The sequence below is a fragment of the Myxocyprinus asiaticus genome, chromosome 11 (assembly GCF_019703515.2).
Source record: "Myxocyprinus asiaticus isolate MX2 ecotype Aquarium Trade chromosome 11, UBuf_Myxa_2, whole genome shotgun sequence".
Taxonomy (NCBI): Eukaryota; Metazoa; Chordata; class Actinopteri; order Cypriniformes; family Catostomidae; genus Myxocyprinus; species Myxocyprinus asiaticus.
In genome coordinates, this window is record NC_059354.1 from 20,102,615 (window position 1) to 20,122,273 (window position 19,659).

Here is a 19,659-nt window from a genome sequence, read left to right on the forward strand (position 1 = left end):
GTACAGAGGACATGTACAAATTAAAATAGAAACAAATGAATATCATTTTTTTTTTTTTTTTTTTGCCATGGATAATTTTTGAATGAGTAATTCATTATTTTGTAAAGTGGGTAAAAAAATAAAATAAATGTTATATATATATATATATATGTATAACAGAATATATGGCATCACATATTATTTACAACCCTTCCTCCCGAACATTAACCACCCAACACACACAGATACCCCTCGGGGAGGGGCAGTGGAAGGAGACGTGTTGTTTTAAATGTGTATGTTGTAGCCTTTTTGTTTTTGAACATATACTTTTTTTAAAAATGTATTTCTAAATATTTTCTTCTGTTTTATCTGGTTTTTTAAACTTCTGTTGAGGTCTTTGTGTGGCGGGACGATGGAGTTTAGTATGATGACCTCAGATGGAATATTTACATTACAGCCTGAGAAGAGAGCGAGAACTAATGAGACATCTCTTTTAGTACCTATGAAACAAGTTGCAATAATATATATTCATGATAATATACTATAGAATTACCTAGAATTGTAATAGAGGGTGTTCATTTTCCATCTCTGAAGAGCGTCTCACTGTCGATTTTGGCATTTGGGTCATTAGGATGTGGGTCACTAGGGGTCCCTTTCACTCTGGCCCACTTGCCAATGGTGCTGCCCCAGCCCACATTACTGTTCAACACACAGTTGTGATCCTACAGGAGACACGAATGGAGACCAAAGCTTCAGACAAATGAACACTGTATTAAGGGTTAATGATTTGAAATGAAACATAAAGCCTTAAGGAGAAAGAGTGATTTATCTCACTGGTTTAGGAGCATGAACTCACCTGTAAAGTAGCACCATGAATGATGGTGGACTCTCTTACATGAACTCATGCACAAATAGTTACTCCTGTTACTATGGAAACATTAGGACCTAAGTGAAGAAACAAGAAATGCCAAAATAGCAATTTAACTGAATTACACTGCTTATTTACAAATGATAAAACACATCAGCAGTCCAAAACATTTTGCACACATTTTAATGTTTAAAGAAGTGTGTAGTTTATGCATGACCAGCGTCATTAATAAATAATCATTGTTTTCAAACAGGTTACAGAAAATTCACAGGTAGTACAAACAGATTGTCCTGTTTCTATAACATAGCAGATTTTAAAGCTGATGTAATTTTTTCTAAGACTATTAAAAAGTAACACAATTTTAAGACATGAAATCAAAATTGACCCTGTTCACTTTCTTAATAAATGTCCTTGATCTTCTTATGTATTCTTATCAGTGAACATTTTCATATTCTTCCATCAAAACGATTAATTTTAACATAAGACTACATCAATGAGTAAATATAATTTTAAACAATACTATTACAGCCATTTTTAAGGATCAAATCAATTCCTGATGATTAATAGCCTGCAAATAAGCATTTCTCATATTTTGTTTATATCTCCTTAAGTAATAAAGAAAAACGCAACAAAAGCTTAGTTACTTAGGGGCAGCCGTTTTCACATATTATTTCATGAAACAAAAACAGAACATGGAAAACTGCATATCATTACTTACAGCAGAGGATCCTGATTAAAACGAGAGCACAACATAATGGTGCATACTGCAGATCTTGAAATAATCCTCACTGAGTGGCATGAGGTGGCTGAAAACACTAGTTTGTGTGCTTGAGTTTTCCAATGTTATGATTCCAAACTGTCTGACATTTTACCTATTCCCATTATGATTATTATCATAACATTTAATAATTTATAAAATGGAGCTTTCACAGATGAGCGCTATAACAAGCCTCTGTGAATGAGACTGAATACGTGCATGTGCACACGCTTAAAACACAAACTAACTGCACACAGTCTGGCTGGTGGTATAAATATTACACCATGTGTACAAAGATTTGTGTTTGTATTGTGTGTTTTGTTGTTTAATGTTCATAACATGCTGTGAATTTATAGTCTAATTTTGGTTTAATGTATTGCCAGGGTTGTACACCATTCAAAACTAAATGAAGAATGCCAATTCAATTCCTGAATTTGAATTCAGGTGGCAAACTGGATTTTAATTGCAAATTGAATTTGAATTTTAGGAGGAAATAAAATAAAGTTCAAAGGAATTAATGTAACGTTTTAAAGTTATAAATTTAAATGTAAAAGTGAAACAATAATAATAAGTAACAGCGGTTGGGTCAATTTTGGCAGTTGGATGTTGTGACAAGTCTCTAACTCTTTTATGGAGGAGGAAGTGGGAGCCGGGCAAACAATCCAACGTAAATCTTTTTATTCATACACGTTTCAGTCTACAACAATGGTTTGCTTTTCAGCACAACATATAAATGCACAGATCAACTCTGCTGTGTGCGTGTGGAAGGTTTGTTGTCTGGGCAATGAAGGAGTCAGGAGGCAGAAAACTGTCAACGTAAGTATTTTTATTACTCTTCAGCACTGTTGACAAAACTTAAACAAAAAAGGCACTCAGTGGCCAAGTAGTCACACGCACAAATGAGTAAAGGCTTCTTATCGAGCACACACAGGTGCAGTCTCTCTCTGCCACTCTGATGCCTCGTGTGCCTTTTTATGTCTCCCTCCCCCATCACTACAACAAGAAGCAGGTGTTAGAGATAACGTTAACCCAGGTGACAAGCCTTACCACTCTCTCTCTCACGCAGACAGACACACGACTACGTCCCCATCACCACAGTGGGTCACTCTCTCCCTCCTCCGGTGGTCTGCATTGCCTCTTTTATCCCTCTCCAGCTCTCATTGCAACACAGAACAGCTGTTAGAGATTTCCCACAGGTGTCAATCCTTACCGTTCTTCCTGTCCCGGCCTCACTCTCCACAGACGTCACTCAGCCACGCCCACATCACCTAAAATAAAATAGTAAAAAATGAATTAGAATACTGCATGAATAGCTATATCGGAACTAATAATTTAATATTTCCACTAGTTCAAAATTTACCTCTGGTCTTTGGCCCTCCATCTTTACTTGTAGCTAATCTCTCTGGATGTACACTATATTGCCAAATGTATTCACTCATCTGCCTTTAGACGCATATGAACTTAAGTGACATCCCATTCTTAATCCATAGGGTTTAATATGATGTTGGCCCACCCTTTGCAGCTATAACAGCTTCAACTCTTCTGGGAAGGCTTTCCACAAGGTTTAGGAGTGTGTTTATGGGAATTTTTGACCATTCTTCCAGAAGCGCATTTGTGAGGTCAGACACTGATGTTGGACGAGAAGGCCTGGCTCGCAGTCTTCGCTCTAATTCATCCCAAAGGTGCTCTATCGGGTTGAGGTCAGGACTCTGTGCAGGCCAGTCAAGTTCTTCCACACCAAACTCGCTCATCCATGTCTTTATGGACCTTGTTTTGTGCACTGGTGCGCAGTCATGTTGGAACAGGAAGGGGCCATCCCCAAACTGTTCCCACAAAGTTGGGAGCATGGAATTGTCCAAAATCTCTTGGTATGCTGAAGCATTCAGAGTTCCTTTCACTGGAACTAAGGGGCCAAGCCCAGCCCCTGAAAAACAACCCCACACCATAATCCCCCCTCCACCAAACTTCACAGTTGGCACAATGCAGTCAGACAAGTACCGTTCTCCTGGCAACCGCCAAACCCAGACTCGTCCATCAGATTGCCAGATGGAGAAGCGTGATTCGTCACTCCAGAGAACGAGTCTCCACTGCTCTAGAGTCCAGTGGTGGCGTGCTTTACACCACTGCATCCGACGCTTTGCATTGCACTTGGTGATGTATGGCTTGGATGCAGCTGCTCGGCCATGGAAACCCATTCCATGAAGCTCTCTACGCACTGTTCTTGAGCTAATCTGAAGGCCACATGAACTTTGGAGGTCTGTAGCGATTGACTCTGCAGAAAGTTGGCGACCTCTGCACACTATGCGCCTCAGCATCCGCTGACCCCGATCTGTCATTTTACATGGCACTTCCACTTTGTTATAATACCACTGACAGTTGACTGTGGAATATTTAGTAGCGAGGAAATTTCACGACTGGACTTGTTGCACAGGTGGCATCCTATCACAGTACCACGCTGGAATTCACTGAGCTCCTGAGAGCGGCCCATTCTTTCACAAATGTTTGTAGAAGCAGTCTGCATGCCTAGGTGCTTCATTTTATACACCTGTGGCCATGGAAGTGATTGGAACACCTGAATTCAATTATTTGGATGGGTGAGCGAATACTTTTGGCAATATAGTGTATCTTGTGGTACTGGTTCAGATCTGGGAAAAGAAAAGGAAGAAAATAATTTTTACTTTTCACTTTTTTTCTGTCTGCTCTAAGTCAGCCAACATGCATTTAGAGTATTTGAATATTTAACACTACCAATAGTGATTAAAGGGAAAAAGCAGTACAATAATAAAGTGTTTAAATACTGAATATATCAGAAACTAACCCTGCAGATTTTATCTGGCTCCAGAAGAGGTCTGTTTTGTACACATATAACTTGCCCAGTCCTGTTCTAAAAGGATCACCTCTTCTTGATGCCAGCCATTGGACTGCTCCTCTCTGAGTGGAAATAACCAGATTATAATAAACATCTTTCATTTCACCTATTAGAGAAATCAGGACAATTTTCTACTATCTGGAACAGAGGCTAACAAAAATGACACAATGACAGACAAACACATATTTAGGAAGATTCATTTGAAAAGGTGCAAATTTATGAACCTTATGCACTTATGAAGGTAAATGCTAAGGATTCTGAGTGTTAAAGACAACATGGAAGAGCATTCGCAATGTATAGTATTTAACTTTCATAATGTGACATATTTACAATTGAATTAGAATAATGTAGGGTGGGACTTAAAGTGAAAATCAAATTTTCCTTGATATTAAGACATATAAGAGGTAACTCTACTATAAAAACATACTGTAAATTTCAGAACTCAAAACTTCCTCCCCAGTTTAAAAAGAGCATTTATAGTTTCCAGTTGAAACATCTCATTTTGAAAACTGTGTTCGTGATGTCATGAACAACATGCATCATTGTACCCTTGGCCCTGCCCACTTGACAGACCTAGTGTGACCAACTAATCCTGAACACCAAAGGGGACCCATCTGGACTATTTTGAGGTTTTTTGTGCATTTAACATGCATTACACAGACATCTTTGACTATTGTCATGTTTATCTCGCCGCTTTTAAAAAATGCAGTGTCAAGTTACAATTCAGAAATGGAGATGCCATTCAGTTTCATTCAGCTTCTCTGCTTGCTGTTCTTGCACCCATCTGCACTCTTTTTAATTTTAATTGTTGGTGTATGTAAAACAAGCACTAGCTGGACGTCTTTGACAGTTCAGATGCATTTCTGATGATCTGCGCCTCAGTGCACCAATGTGTGTCGTCTTGTTTATCGTGCTATGGACTGTGTATGTGCAAATATCAGCATGGACTGCTTGTGAACCAGTAATAATACGATATGGTGTTACAAAGGAACTGTTATTAAAGAAGAATAGGGCAGTTAAAAACACTTGGACTTAACAGCAAAATTGTGAGTAAACAGTTTAATTTGTGAATATTTGTATTCTGTTTGATACTGTTTGATAGTTATGGTACTGATATTCTTGAGTGAACAGTATAATATATAAGGATGCAATGTGTTGGACGTGCGTTATGTGTAAACACTGAAATGTAGTTTTATAATGTTGTGGAGAGCTTGTTAATTCTCTTCCATGGGAGAGTGGGAGCTTACACTGAAGTTTAAAGGAGATGCTGTGGCCAAAACAGAGCATTTCAGACAGATGGCCAGAGACAGGGTGGAAAATTATCATTTGTTACTAAACGATGACAGTTTGGGTGCAAAACACTTTACTGACATTATCAGTGGACCTCAGGGAAGATAATAAAATTATTGTTAAGAAAGCATTCATGACCCCTCTTTATTCATCAGGAATTGATTGGATGTTGACTGTTAGGTGATAATATTATTGGTTAATATTATTTTTTCCCTGCCCTCATGGCATTGGTTACATCAGCACAAAAAGAAAGTAGTTTCAGAATTGGAAGAAGTTATTACATTTTGATAAAAGGACGAGGATGTTTACTTTTATGAAAACAAACTTATTTTTTCTTTAGAATACCATGATGAATTGTGCACAATAAAATCAGGAAAAATGTTTTTAAGAGAGTAAAATAGACCAATTTTGATTACATCAAAACCACCAAACGGAAAAGTAAACTTCAATACAGCCCCTCAAACAAAGAGATGGCCCCGCCCCCATCTCACGCCATTGGTTGAGTAGCGTTGTTGGGGTGGGTCTAAGCGGGTTGCTCAAAACAAACAGAGACATTTTCAAAGCGCCACAGAAGTGCTTACAGTTTTCGAGAAAATTAACCTATGAATGGCTTACTTATAGCTGTCTCTGCATATTAAGCTTGGATAGGAGAAAGTATTTCAACACAGAAAAAGTTACATACTTGAGCTTTAATGTTAAATGTAAGAATTTTATTGAAGTTGCCAGTGCATTTTAAAAGGGGACATAGTGAGGGGCGTACAGATGAACTGCAGTTCTATGACATACCATGATGAAAGCAAACTTGTCTTGTCATCAGAAAAGCTACACATTGCTGTTTTAACAGCCAGTGGTATTGCAAGTATTTGTTTCTGAGTGGATTTAAAAGATCAAACCTAAAAAGCTTTGATGTTTTGTTGTTGTTTTCTAGTTTTCTACTGGTATCAAAACATGCTTGATATCCCATGTGACTTTAATATCACACCACAACATGCTAACATGCAAATCTAGTTCATAAAGCTGGTACCTACATCACACGAGCAGGTGCGTTCAATACAAAGCATTCATCACACTTGCTCACTCTCGCTCTACATCATTACATAACAAGAACTTCAGTGCACATTCAAACTAACCCATCATATGGATATCTGATGATGGTGGACAGGAAGGAGTTTGAGGGGAAAAAGACAAATGAAGAGAACTGAGGAAAAGAAGCTAATTAAATATGCATGCACTTCCACACAAGAACCCCACAGGATATCTACTAACAACAGCATGTCCTGCTGGTTCTTCTGGAAAACTGCTCCGATGTGCTGGAATATCTCCAGAGTGAACAGGTAAATTCCACTGTTGATTATGTCACTCACAAATGTGCTGGGCTTCTCTACATAATGCAAGACCTGAGGATTACAAAATGTCCAATTACTGTACAGATCAGCAAGTAATGATCTTATTAGTTTTTTCTTTCAGTTTTTTCATACTGGCGCACTATGGCTGCCGTTGCATCATCCAGGTGGATGCTAGCACACTGGTGGTGGTTGAGGAGTGTCCCCCTATACTATGTAAAGCACTTTTTTTTTCTCCCCTTTTCTCACCAGTTTGGAATGCCCAATTCCCAATGCACTCTAAGTTCTCACGGTGGCGTAGTGGCTCGCCTCAATCTGGGTGGCTGAGGACGAATCTCAGTTGCCTCCGTGTCTGAGACCATCAATCCACACATCTTATCACGTTGCTTGTTGAGCACGTTACCGCGGAGACCTAGCGCACATGGAGGCTTCACGCTATTCTCCATGGCATCCACGCACAACTCACCATGTGCCCCATCGAGCGAGAACCACATTATAGCGACCACGAGGAGGTTAACCCAATGTGACTCTACCCACCCTAGCAACCGGGCCAATTGGTTGCTTAAGAAGCCTGACTGGAGTCACTCAGCGCGCCCTGGATTGCAACTCCAGGTGTGGCAGTCAGCGTCTTTTCTTGCTGAGCTACCCAGGCCCCCAATGTAAGGTATTAGTAAGTACTGCTAACTTTAACAACAAATCTAATCACTGAAGATAAACTTTGTATGTTAACGAACACCAGTAACTGCAATTAATTTGAGGTAAATGTAGGCCAACTGACATTTGGTTATGGTATCTAGTGAAGCGTTGCTCACATTAGCTAACTGCAATTAGAATCTAACTAGCTATTATATCTGAAATAAGAATCAGAATCAGCTTTATTGCCAAGTATGCGTACACATACAAGGAAATTGTCTTGGTGACAGGAGCTTCCAGTGCACAACAATACAAAACAGCAACAAGACATAGATAATAATAAAAAATAATAAATATTTGAATAAAAAACTAAAAAATTGAATAGAAAATAAAGTATATATAGAATACACAATAAGACAATATATATATATATATATATATATATATATATATATATATATATATATATACACACATACATACACACACACACACACACACATACACATACATAGTGCAAATCTAAATACAAATCTATTATATACAGTGCAAGGAAATGTGATGGCAGAAGAGGTTAGATGTGTTGGATAAATATAAAAAGACTAGACTGTGAATTGCACATAATTATTGCTCAATGGGGCAGTTTTAACTGTTCATGAGATGAGATTCTGGTGCTCAGAGCTCTGTAGTGCCGGTCAGAAGGCAATAGTTCAAAGAGGTAGTGGGCAGGGTGAGTGGGGTCCAGAGTTATTTTTACAGCCTTTTTTCTCACTCTGGAAGTGTAGAATTCTTGAAGGGAGGGCAGGGGGCAACCAAAAATCCTCTCAGCAGTCCGAACTGTCCTTTGTAGTCTTCTGATATCCGATTTCGTAGCTGAACCAAACCAGACAGTTACTGAAGTGCAGAGGTCAGACTCAGTGACTGCTGAGTAGAACTGTATCAGCAGCGCCTGTGGCAGGTTCAACTTCCTCAAATGGCGAAGGAAGTACAACCTCTGCTGGGCCTTTTTAACAGTGGAGTCAGTGTGGGTCTCCCACTTCAGGTCCTGTGAGATGGTAGTGCCCAGGGTCCTGAATGACTCCACTGCTGCCACAGTGCTGTTTAGAATGGTGAGGGGGGTCAAGGTTGGGGTATTCCTCTTAAAGTCCACAATCATCTTCACCGTTTTGAGCGTGTTCTGCTCCAGGTTGTTTTGACTGCACCAGACAGCCAGCTGTTTAACCTCCCTTCTGTATGCAGACTCATCATCATCATCATCATCATCTCGGATGAGGCCGATAACAGTGGTGTCATCTGCAAACTTCAGGAGCTTGACAGAGGGGTCCTTGGAGATGCAGTCACTGAGGGAGAGCATACATCCTTGGGGGGCACCAGTGCTGATTGTACAGGTGCTGGAAGTGAATTTTCCCTGTCTCACAAGCTGCTGCCTGTCCGTCAGAAAGCTGGTAATCCACTGACAGATAGACGTGGGAACAGAAAGCTGGTGTAGTTTAGTCTGGAGTATAGTGTAGGGCTTTACTGGTTGTTTAGATCAGTGTTACTATCAGAAATAATTAATAATTATTTCTGTAGTTATTAATTAATATTTAAATTAATCAATTGAATCTAACTCATTAAAACCTCATATGGGACTCCAGTAAATGTAGTGTAATTAAATGTATTAATTATTAAAATCAATAGAACATTGATGAGAATCAATGTTAGCTTTTTTTAATCCTTTAAATCAACAATTATCAAAGATAGTCGTTAATTGTCAACATCGATGAAACATGAATTAAAATTAACACTAGCTTATTGATTATTCGAATTCAACAATCATCAAAGATAATTATCAATTATCAAAAATCAGTAGAATATTAATAAGGATTAACATTGACGGGGCACCACCCTGAAATCAGGGACTAACAACCAGATAGTAAAACAGTCTCAATATTAGATTGTTTTCTTAGGAAAATCGGCATCCGAAGTATATCGATTTTCGGGGAAAAAACAATGAATGAAGGTTTGAATCCGAGCACTGACATCCCATCAGCATGACACAGGTGTATGCAAAACAAACCAAAACACTTCTCTTTGTAATATAAACAAAAGTTTATTTATGTAGTAATATCAATTAATAATTAATACAATGCAGTCAATAAACTTCCGACTTACAACTACAAACTAAACAGTGACATGATTAGATATGGGAATAAAAATAATCCTATAACACATAAGGTGTGTGTGTGACAGTGTGTGTGTGTGTGTCAGTGTGGTTAGTGAGAGAGAGAGAGAGAGAGAGAGAGAGAGAGAGAGAGATTATTAAGTGACAGCCCGAAAGCTGATTTCGCGATAGCTGGAGAGAAAGCAGCTGTGCTTATCACTCAGAGACGTGGTTTTTCGAGCGGGGCTCGTAAAAGTCCTGCGTTATTTGACTGTAATGGATGAACTCAGTTTCTGTCTCACCCGTGATGGTGAAAATGCACAACAATCCAATTTGGTTGGACCACAATACAGCAAAACAAATTTGTGATAATTAATACCCTGAGTATTAATAATGATCGGACATGGCAATCCGTAAACTGTACAAGCAAAAAACCTTGAAACACAAGAATAACATGCTATAATATTCTATCTCTGCCCAGACATAACCTCTTACTTGAATCGCATGAGGACACAGGTAGAATGTGTTTTCCTCCGTCCTTTAACTTTGACCCGGTTCCTTGAGGCTCGGGTGATGACGGGAGGCCGTTTCCTCGCTCTGTCGGTGGGCAGTACGGCTGTTGATTCTCGGCGGGCTGGCGGAGAACTCAGAAATGTCGACTTGATTGAAGATGGAAGAGAAATCTTTAATCTCTTCACTTCTGTAGGCCAGTGGATGAAGATGCAAATTTCTCAGCGGTCTCCTTCGGATCTGTTAGAGTGTTCGGTTGAACACAGAGTAATCTCAACTCGTCCAGCGAGATGGAGATTGTATGGCCACAGTTTCAAGTCGGACATTACTTCCATATGCCACGAGGTTGCACCGGAGAGCAGCAAAAAGCTACATCCGTATTCGGTGAACTAAGTCGCTGGAAGTGAATTCTGGAAGCATTTCAGAATTATTTGAACTCCTGATGATGTCATGTTTGAGGGATGTTCTGTTTTGTGCCTCATCCAATAGGAGTTGAGAATTCGACCCTTTAGTGAGCAAGGCTTCATGGATTTGTAGTCTGTTTTGGACTCCCTTTGTTTGATTTTGGCGCGATTTTTATCAGTAAAATTTACGACTTGGTAAAGGTGGGGGCTTGAGTTATGTTTTTACGACTGTGTTAGGCCTGCCTTTGTCTTCTATCTGAATACATGAGGCCCAACAATAGCTGGGATGATGGTGTTGAAGTGAAGTCCACAAAAAGGATCCTTGCATACAGTGCATCCGGAAAGTATTCACAGCGCTTCACTTTTTCCACATTTTGTTATGTTACAGCCTTATTCCAAAATTGATTAAATTCATTATTTTCCTCAAAATTCTACAAACAATACCCCATAATGACAACATGAAAGAAGTTAGTTTGAAATCTTTGCAAATTTATTAAAAATAAAAAATGGAAAAAAAAGAAAAAAAATCACATGTACATAAGTACTCACAGCCTTTGCTCAATACTTTGTTGAAGCACCTTTGGCACCAATTATAGCCTCAAGTCTTTTTGAGTATGATGCTACAAGCTTGGCACACCTATTTTTTGGGCAGTTTCTCCCATTCTTCTTTGCAGGACCTCTCAATCTCCATCAGGTTGGATGGGGAGCGTCAGTGCACAGCCATTTTCAGATCTCTCCAGAGATGTTCAATCGGGTTCAAGTCTGGGCTCTGGCTGGGCCACTCAAGGACATTCACAGAGTTGTCCCGTAGCCACTCATTTGTTATCTTGGCTGTGTGCTTAGGGTCGTTGTCCTGTTGGAAGATGAACCTTCACCCCAGTCTGAGGTCCAGAGCGCTCTGAAGCAGGTTTTCATCAAAGATGTCTCTGTACATTGCTGCATTCATATTTCCCTCTATCCTGACTAGTCTCCCAGTTCCTGCCGCTGAAAAACATCCCCACAGCATGATGCTGCCACCACCATGCTTCACTGTAGGGATGGTATTGGCCAGGTGATGAGCGGTGCCTGGTTTCCTCCAGACATGATGCTTGCCATTCAGGCCAAAGAGTTCAATCTCTGTTTCTCATGGTCTGAGAGTCCTTCAGGTGCCTTTTGGCAAACTCCAGGTGGGCTGTCATGTGCCTTTTACTGAGTAGTGGCTTCCGTCTGGCCACTCTACCATACAGGCCTGATTGGTGGAGTGCTGCAGAGATGGTTGTTCTTATGGAAGGTTCTCCTCTCTCCACAGAGAAATGCTGTAGCGCTGTCAGAGTGACCATCGGGTTCTTGGTTACCTCCCTGACTAAGGCCCTTCTCCCCGATCGCTCAGTTTGGCCAGGTGGCCAGCTCTAGGAAGAGTCCTGGTGGTTCCAAACTTCTTCCATTTATGGATGATGGAGGCCACTGTGCTCATTGGGACCTTCAATGCTGCAGACATTTTTCTGTACCCTTCCCCAGATCTGTGCCTCGATACAATCCTGTCTCGGAGGTCTACAGACAATTCCTTGGACTTCATGGCTTGGTTTGTGCTCTGACATGCACTGTTAACTGTGGGACCTTATATAGACAGGTGTGTGCCTTACCAAATCATGTCCAATCAACTGAATTTACCACAGGTGGACTCCAATCAAGTTGTAGAAACATCTAAAGGATGATCAGTGGAAACAGGATGCACCTGAGCTCAATTTTGAGTGTCATGGCAAAGGCTGTGAATACTTATGTACATGTGATTTTTTTCGTTTTTTATTTTTTATAAATTTGCAAAGATTTCAAACAAACTTCTTTCACATTGTCATTATGAGGTATTGTTTGTAGAATTTTGAGGAAAATAATGAATTTAATCCATTTTGGAATAAGGCTGTAACATAACAAAATGTGGAAAAAGTGAAGCGCTGTAAATACTTTCTGGATGCACTGTATGTCCCTGGTCTGTCCAGATGTTGCAGGATATGATGCAATCCCATGTTGACTGCATCCTCCACAGACCTGTTTGCTCGGTAAGCAAATGAAAGGGGATATAGAAGGGGTCCAGTGATGTCCTTCAGGTGGGCCAAAACCAGTCTCTCAAATGATTTCATGAACACAGATGTCAGGGCGACAGGTCTGTAGTCATTAAGTTCTGTGATTTTTGGTTTCTTTGGGACAGGAATGATAATTGAGCATTTGAAGCAGCATGGGACTTCACATTGCTCCAATGATCTATTGAAAATCAGTGTGAAGATTGGGGCCAGCTGGTTAGCACAGGATCAAAGACATGCGGGTGAAACACCATCTGGGCCCTGTGCTTTCCTTGTCTTTTGTTTTCGGAAGACATGGCACACCTCCTTTTCATAGATCTTAAGTGCAGATTGAGTACAGGAGGGGGAGGAGGGGGGTTACAGGAGGTGTTGGTGTTTGTGTGAAGTGAAGGTCAGAGCGGGTATGGGTGTGAGATTGGGCCTTTCAAATCTACAGTAGAACACATTCAGGTTGTCAGCCAGTTGTTGGTCCACCACAGGGTTGGGGGCAGGAGTCTTGTAATTCGTAAGTTGTTTCATGCCACTCCACACTGATGCAGGGTCGTTAGCTGAAAACTTGTTTTTCAGCTTCTCAGAGTATCTTATTTTAGCCACTCTGATTTCCTTATTCAGTGTGTTCCTGGCCTGATTGTACAAGACTTTATCCCCACCTCTGTAAGCATCCTCTTTGGCCTGACGAAGCTGCCTGAGTTCTGCTGTAAACCATGGTTTGTCATTGTTGAACATTAAATAAGTCCTAATAGGAATGCATATATCCTCACAGAAATTGATATATGATGTCACGGTATCTGTGAGCTCATCCAGGCCAGTAGCTTCAGCTTCAAAAACACTCCAATCAGTGCAGTCAAAGCAGGCTTGTAGTTCCAGCTCTGCTTCATTGGTCAATTTCTTTACAGTCTTTACTACAGGCTTGGCTGATTTTAGTTTCTGTTTGTAGGTTGGAAGAAGATGAATCAGGCAGTGATCAGAGAGTCCCAAAGCTGCTCTCTGGACAGAGTGATATGCATCCTTTATTGTTGTGTAGCAATGATCCAGTATATTTCTGTCTCTGGTGGGGCATGTAATGTGCTGTTTGTATTTGGGTAGTTCACGTGTGAGGTTTGCTTTGTTAAAATCCCCAGTAATAATAGTAACTGAGTCCGGGTATTGTTGTTCCATGTCTGTGATCGGATCAGCCAGCTGTTGCAGCGCGGTACTCACGCACATGTTTGATGCGATATAAACACTCACCAGAATAAATCAAGAAAACTCCTGTGGTGTGTAGAAAGGCTTACAGTTAATAAAGAGTGCTTCTAAATTAGGACAGTACATATTTTTTAACATTGTTACATCTGTACACCAACTTTCTTTACTTTGATGTAAAAGCATGTTCCACTGCCTCTCGTTTTCCCCGTTAAATCCGCGATGCGATCTGCTCTGAACAGCTGAAAGCCCGGCAGATGTAATGCGCTGTCTGGAATGGCTTCACTCAGCCAGGTTTCTGTGAAGCACAAGGCAGCAGAGGTTGAAAAGTCCTTGTTTGTATGGGTGAGGAGATGTAGTTCGTCCGTTTTGTTAGGAAGAGAGTGGAGATTCATTAGATAAATGCTCGGCAGCGCTGTTCGAAAGCCGCGCCGACAGAGCTTGACCAGCGTGCCTGCTCGTCTCCCTCACCTGCGTCCTCCGACTAAAATGTCCAGTAAAGCGTCCGAATATTCAAAAACCGGGAAAAGATTGTCTGGTATATGCTGCCCAATGTTCAGCAGTTCATCCCTGTTAAAACTGATTAGAAAAAGATTACTAAACACAGGACAAACAAACAAAAACAACAAAACAATAGAAGCGCTCCACACTGAGGCGGCCATCCACGGCGCCATCATGATCATGATCAGTATAAAGATAAACATTAACTAGAGCTGGCTACATAAAATACCACTATTGACTAAATTCATGAGAGGTCAGCTAACACGTTAAAATGTATTTATAAGACATATAATAGATATATTAAGACAATACTAATAGACACAAAATAAGACATTGCTTGTACATATACAATATACTGATGATTTGAGTCTTGTGATTGTATTGATCTGTACCGGTGTTACGAGTTTAAGAAACATTTATTCACCTTTTTGAGGACCTCTGATAAGAATGACAGTCTTCAGCATTCTTCATTTGTTAAATGAGGAAATTATATGGAGTAAACAGATGGACGTTCAGGTATGAAGTATCCGATACCTTTTAGTGAATCGCTTTGATGCATAAATGATGTTACATATTTGGCTTAAATGTGCAAAATAAATAAATAAATAAATAAATAATACCAAGTTAAATTAGTAAAATATCTAATGCTAAAGTAAACAACTACATATCAACAGCAGCACGAAATCGGCAACAAACAGTGACAGCTCTGGAAGTGATGGAGGGGATAAATTATTTCAAAATAAAAGGATTCAAAATTAACCCTTGAGATTCCCAACCCAGCGTACAGGTACACTCTCCTTAAACCATAGTCACACTCAAAATTACATAAAACGATTAAAAGAGAAAACATAAACCCACATTGTGGGGTTCAAAAATATAAATTAAACCTGGAAATAAAGTTTTAGGATTTTGCAGGTGCGATTCACCAAAAAGGCCTAAACAGTTGACCGGCTTGTGATGCGTGAATGGCTTGCACATGCAGCGCGAGTCTCATCACACTTTAATAGTGTTTAGTCTCCCATTCAGCTGATGAAAACACGCTGTGTGATCATGAGGAAGGATTACATCAAGATGTAGATTGGAATGCAGGTCAGGTGCAAAAAACTTCATATAAGTAAAATAGCCTGCTCCTCTCTCGCTGTTGCTTGCGTGCTAGTGATTACATGATTACAATGACATAATAAAAGAAATATTTATGATTCCACACAATTTCGTGATCAGTAATCAAATAAGCAAATTTGTGTCATTAACTGTGTTAACTCATTTTGTACAAAAGGACAGGTTTTCTTTCATTAAAGCACTTAAAGCTCTGTGATGCAGGATCATGATTATATGATAATCATGGGGTTTTGCACAATTTTCACTGAAACTGTTATGTTGATGATATAATTTGTAATTAAAAATAAACGATTAAATTAGAAAAATGCAAAATAGAAACATTTTCACAAGTGGACTCATCCTTCGGATAATCAAATACATTTGCATGTCTTTTTTATTTTTTATGTTTTGAATATATATATATATATATATATATATATATATATATATATATATATATATATATATATATATATACAGTGGCGGCCAAAAGTTTTGAATAATGTACAGATTTTGCTGTTTCGGAATCGGAAGGAAATTGGTACTTTAATTCACCAAAGTGGCATTCAACTGATCACAAAATATAGACAGGACATTACTTATGTAAAACAAAACAGCACCATCACTATTTGAAAAAAGATATTTTTGATCAAATCTATACAGGCCCCATTTCCTACAGCCATCACTCCAACACCTTATCCTTGAGTAATCATACTAAATTGATAATTTGGTACTAGAGTCTTCAGAGACAAAGGACAACTGGCTCTTACAAGGACAGAAAGAGGTGTGGAAGGCCAGATGGACAACTAAATAAGAGGATAAGTATATCAGAGTCTCTAGTTTGAGAAATAGACGCCTGGCATATCCTCAGCTGACAAATTCATTGAATTGTACCCGCTCAACACCAGTTTCATGTAGTTTCAAAGATAACTAACTCTCCAAAAATAAACATATAACTTAAATGCTTATCTCACACATTTAGCCTATATTATGGAGAGAAGAATGTACATATCCAGAGATGAGTCATTGCAGGATAAAAATCAACGTTGCACTGTCAGACAAGGGTTAACACCGCTACTGATTTGCAGTAGGACAACAATTGCTGACCTGGACACAAAGAAAGCAGACCCATGCTTTGCCTCAAGCAGCATTGACAGACTAAAACATTTCTTCTCAAGTGACATTTCCCCTTTTTCCATTTCTAGCTGTTAACTTCAAAAGCACATGGAAGAAATAACTATTTCATTTTTACCAGGCCTATCAAAGAAGCATTGTTGATTAGTGTGCAAATAAATGTTCAGTATTGATGCTGTGTCCAGTAAATTGACAAAAGTTGGGACTTCAGTTGCACATCATAAGAGTATTTTTAGGTGATGAGAAAGGCAGTTTCTGACTCCTGCAGGACTCTGATAAGCAGGTCCTCTGCAGGGCATTAGAGACTAGGTGCCTTCTGGAGCTGATGCAAGTGCAGAATTTAAAAAAAGGAAAGATAGAGGGTAGACTTATAAGTTTTCATTTTCTATGATTGGCATGCAAAATGTTTTCCTTGAGGATTAAGTAATGAGGATTAAGACATAATATTCATCAGATTTTATATAAACCCTTAATATTTTGCTATTAATTCATTTATTTAAAAATGACAAAAAGGAAAATCAAAACAGTACAATTTACCAGTGCTTGTAAGGGAGCAAAAAGAATACATTTAAAGTTTTGACTGGGGAGAACATTGTTATTCAATGGGGATATTTATTATATAAAATAGTCTTATTTTACATTGAATCTAATTTTAGGTTTCTTATGTAGCACACCAAAGACTGAAAATGTCTTCAAAACAAATAACTTTTTATTTTTTTTAGCTGAATTAATTACAGAAAATTGTGAAGAAATTACAATGCTTGAGGAATGTCAATGCAGTGATGCCGAGCAGCCATTGTAAACAGTCGTAATCTCTGTTTATTTAAACTAGGAATCAGGGGCTACACAGCGCACCCGCCTCCCATGCCAGAGATGCCAGTTCGAGTCCTGTTTGGAGCAGGTCGAGCAGGACCGGCTTCACAGGCAAGGTTTCCTAGCCATTTTGAATTTATTTAATGGATATTCATTATCTTTTACAGGATTTACATGGTCATGTTTTTGCAGATGCAAACCTAGAAGATGCAAACCAACTTGAACCTTGTCAAGTGTAGAATGGACTGAACGTGTTCGCTGGTCAGGTGTGTCAACAAGGCTTCCAAGCAAGTATCATTCCTAGAAAGGAAACATTCTGACATGGGCACCAACACACTCTTTGTCCATTTGTCTCTAAGGCCCAACTGCTCCAAATGCACAAGCAACAGATCTCTATGCTTGTGTCGGTTTCAAGGGTCTCAAATCCAGGAGGGGCAGCAACCCACCCCCTTTTTTTTTTTTTTTTTTTTTTGGCAATCTAATAAAGGCTGTAAAAGCCTTTCTGTTCCTCACCAGTTGATACAATCTTTGAAAAGGTCATTCTGTACCTCTGAGTGTAAAATTGACGCATCCCACACCAGTATGGTGAAGGACCATATATCCATTCTGGACCATGTTCAGTACCCAGCTAGAGACCCCCGAAAGACTATGCCACATATCAAAGTAGCACGTTCAGTAGACAGTGAGCAACAGCGAAAGCCACTGGGGTAATACATGATGACTGAATAACTGTCAGCAGCAACAGTCAGGGCCTACATTTCAGCGGGTCAGGCTGATGGCAGCCCCTGTGTCCTCTGACCCGCTGAAATGTAGGCCCTGACTGTTGCTGCTGACAGTTATTCAATCATCGTGCGTTACCCCAGCGGCTTTCGCTGTTGCTCACTGTCTCTGTGTTTATATACGTGCCTCCCGCTGAACGTGTTTAGATGTGCTCTGCAATATGGAAAAGCCTTTCTGTGGGCCCCCCCTCAAAAGGTCCAGTTGTCCCCCATTATCGGCAGCCCTGCACTGTACACAATTGCTGTAAATTTTACAGTAAAATTTACAATAAGATATTGTATTTCGTCATTTACAGTATTATTGTATTTTGCTATGAATTCTGGAAGTATAATATACAGTTGTACATTTTACAGTAAATATTTGCAATAAAATAGTAAAAAAAAAAAAAAAAAGACAAATATTTTAATGCTTTTTTAACTATAATCAAATGCTTCCAGTAGACTTCACTAGAGGTCAAAGCGGTCTCTCATGTGACGTATTCGCGTTGCCATGTTACGGACGTAATCTCACGTTCTCCTCTCAGTTGAGACATCCAGGATTAGCACACAAACGCACCATTGTGAGTAAAGAAACAGATAATACAGATCTAAACCAAAACCAACGAAGCTTCTGTACAGTGTGGCTCTTACTCACTTGTAAACAGCGCTGCTCTTCCGGCTGTGATGTATGTGCATCAGATCATGTGTGAACATGCCAAGGTGATTACATAACCGGAAGCGATGATTTAGAGTGAAAAAAGTACTTAAATATTGATCTTTTTCACATTAAAATTGATCGTGTCACTTTAGAAGACATTTATTTAACAACTTGAGTCGTATGGATGACGTTTATGCTGACATTTTTTTTTTTTTTTTTTTTGGAGCTTCAAAAGTCAGATCATCATCCAATTGAATTTTAAGGACCTACTGAGCGGAGATATCTTTCTATTTTTCTTCAAATGTGTCCTGGTGACGAAAGAAAGTTATACTCATCTGGGATATAATAAGTGTAAGTAAATGATGAGATGATTTTCATTTTGGGGTGAACTATCCCTTTGAGAAATTTTTTTTTTTTTTTTTTTTTAGATGGCAGCACCAGCAGCAGATATGGAAAGAGAATCCTTATTACTAGATTAACCAAGACTAATCATCCAAGGTCATTTGCTTTGTCTGTGTCTTTCAATGTAGCCATTACACACGTTCTTCGTTACTTTCTTGCTCTGTACATCCAGACTTATGTGTAACTTACATCTTTCTCTATTTCTGTTCTTTTACTGTCTGTTTAAAACTATTTCTGTATGTTAATTTATTTTTCCTCTA

General features: G+C 39.3%; 2 pseudogenes; both read right to left on the reverse strand.

Moving 5' to 3' along the window:
• Positions 1 to 336: 336 nt before the first annotated feature.
• LOC127447787 (mannose-1-phosphate guanyltransferase alpha-A-like) lies at positions 337 to 3,037 on the reverse strand (annotated as a pseudogene).
• A 1,357-nt stretch (positions 3,038 to 4,394) lies between these two features.
• LOC127447791 (mannose-1-phosphate guanyltransferase alpha-A-like) lies at positions 4,395 to 18,186 on the reverse strand (annotated as a pseudogene).
• Positions 18,187 to 19,659: the final 1,473 nt, after the last annotated feature.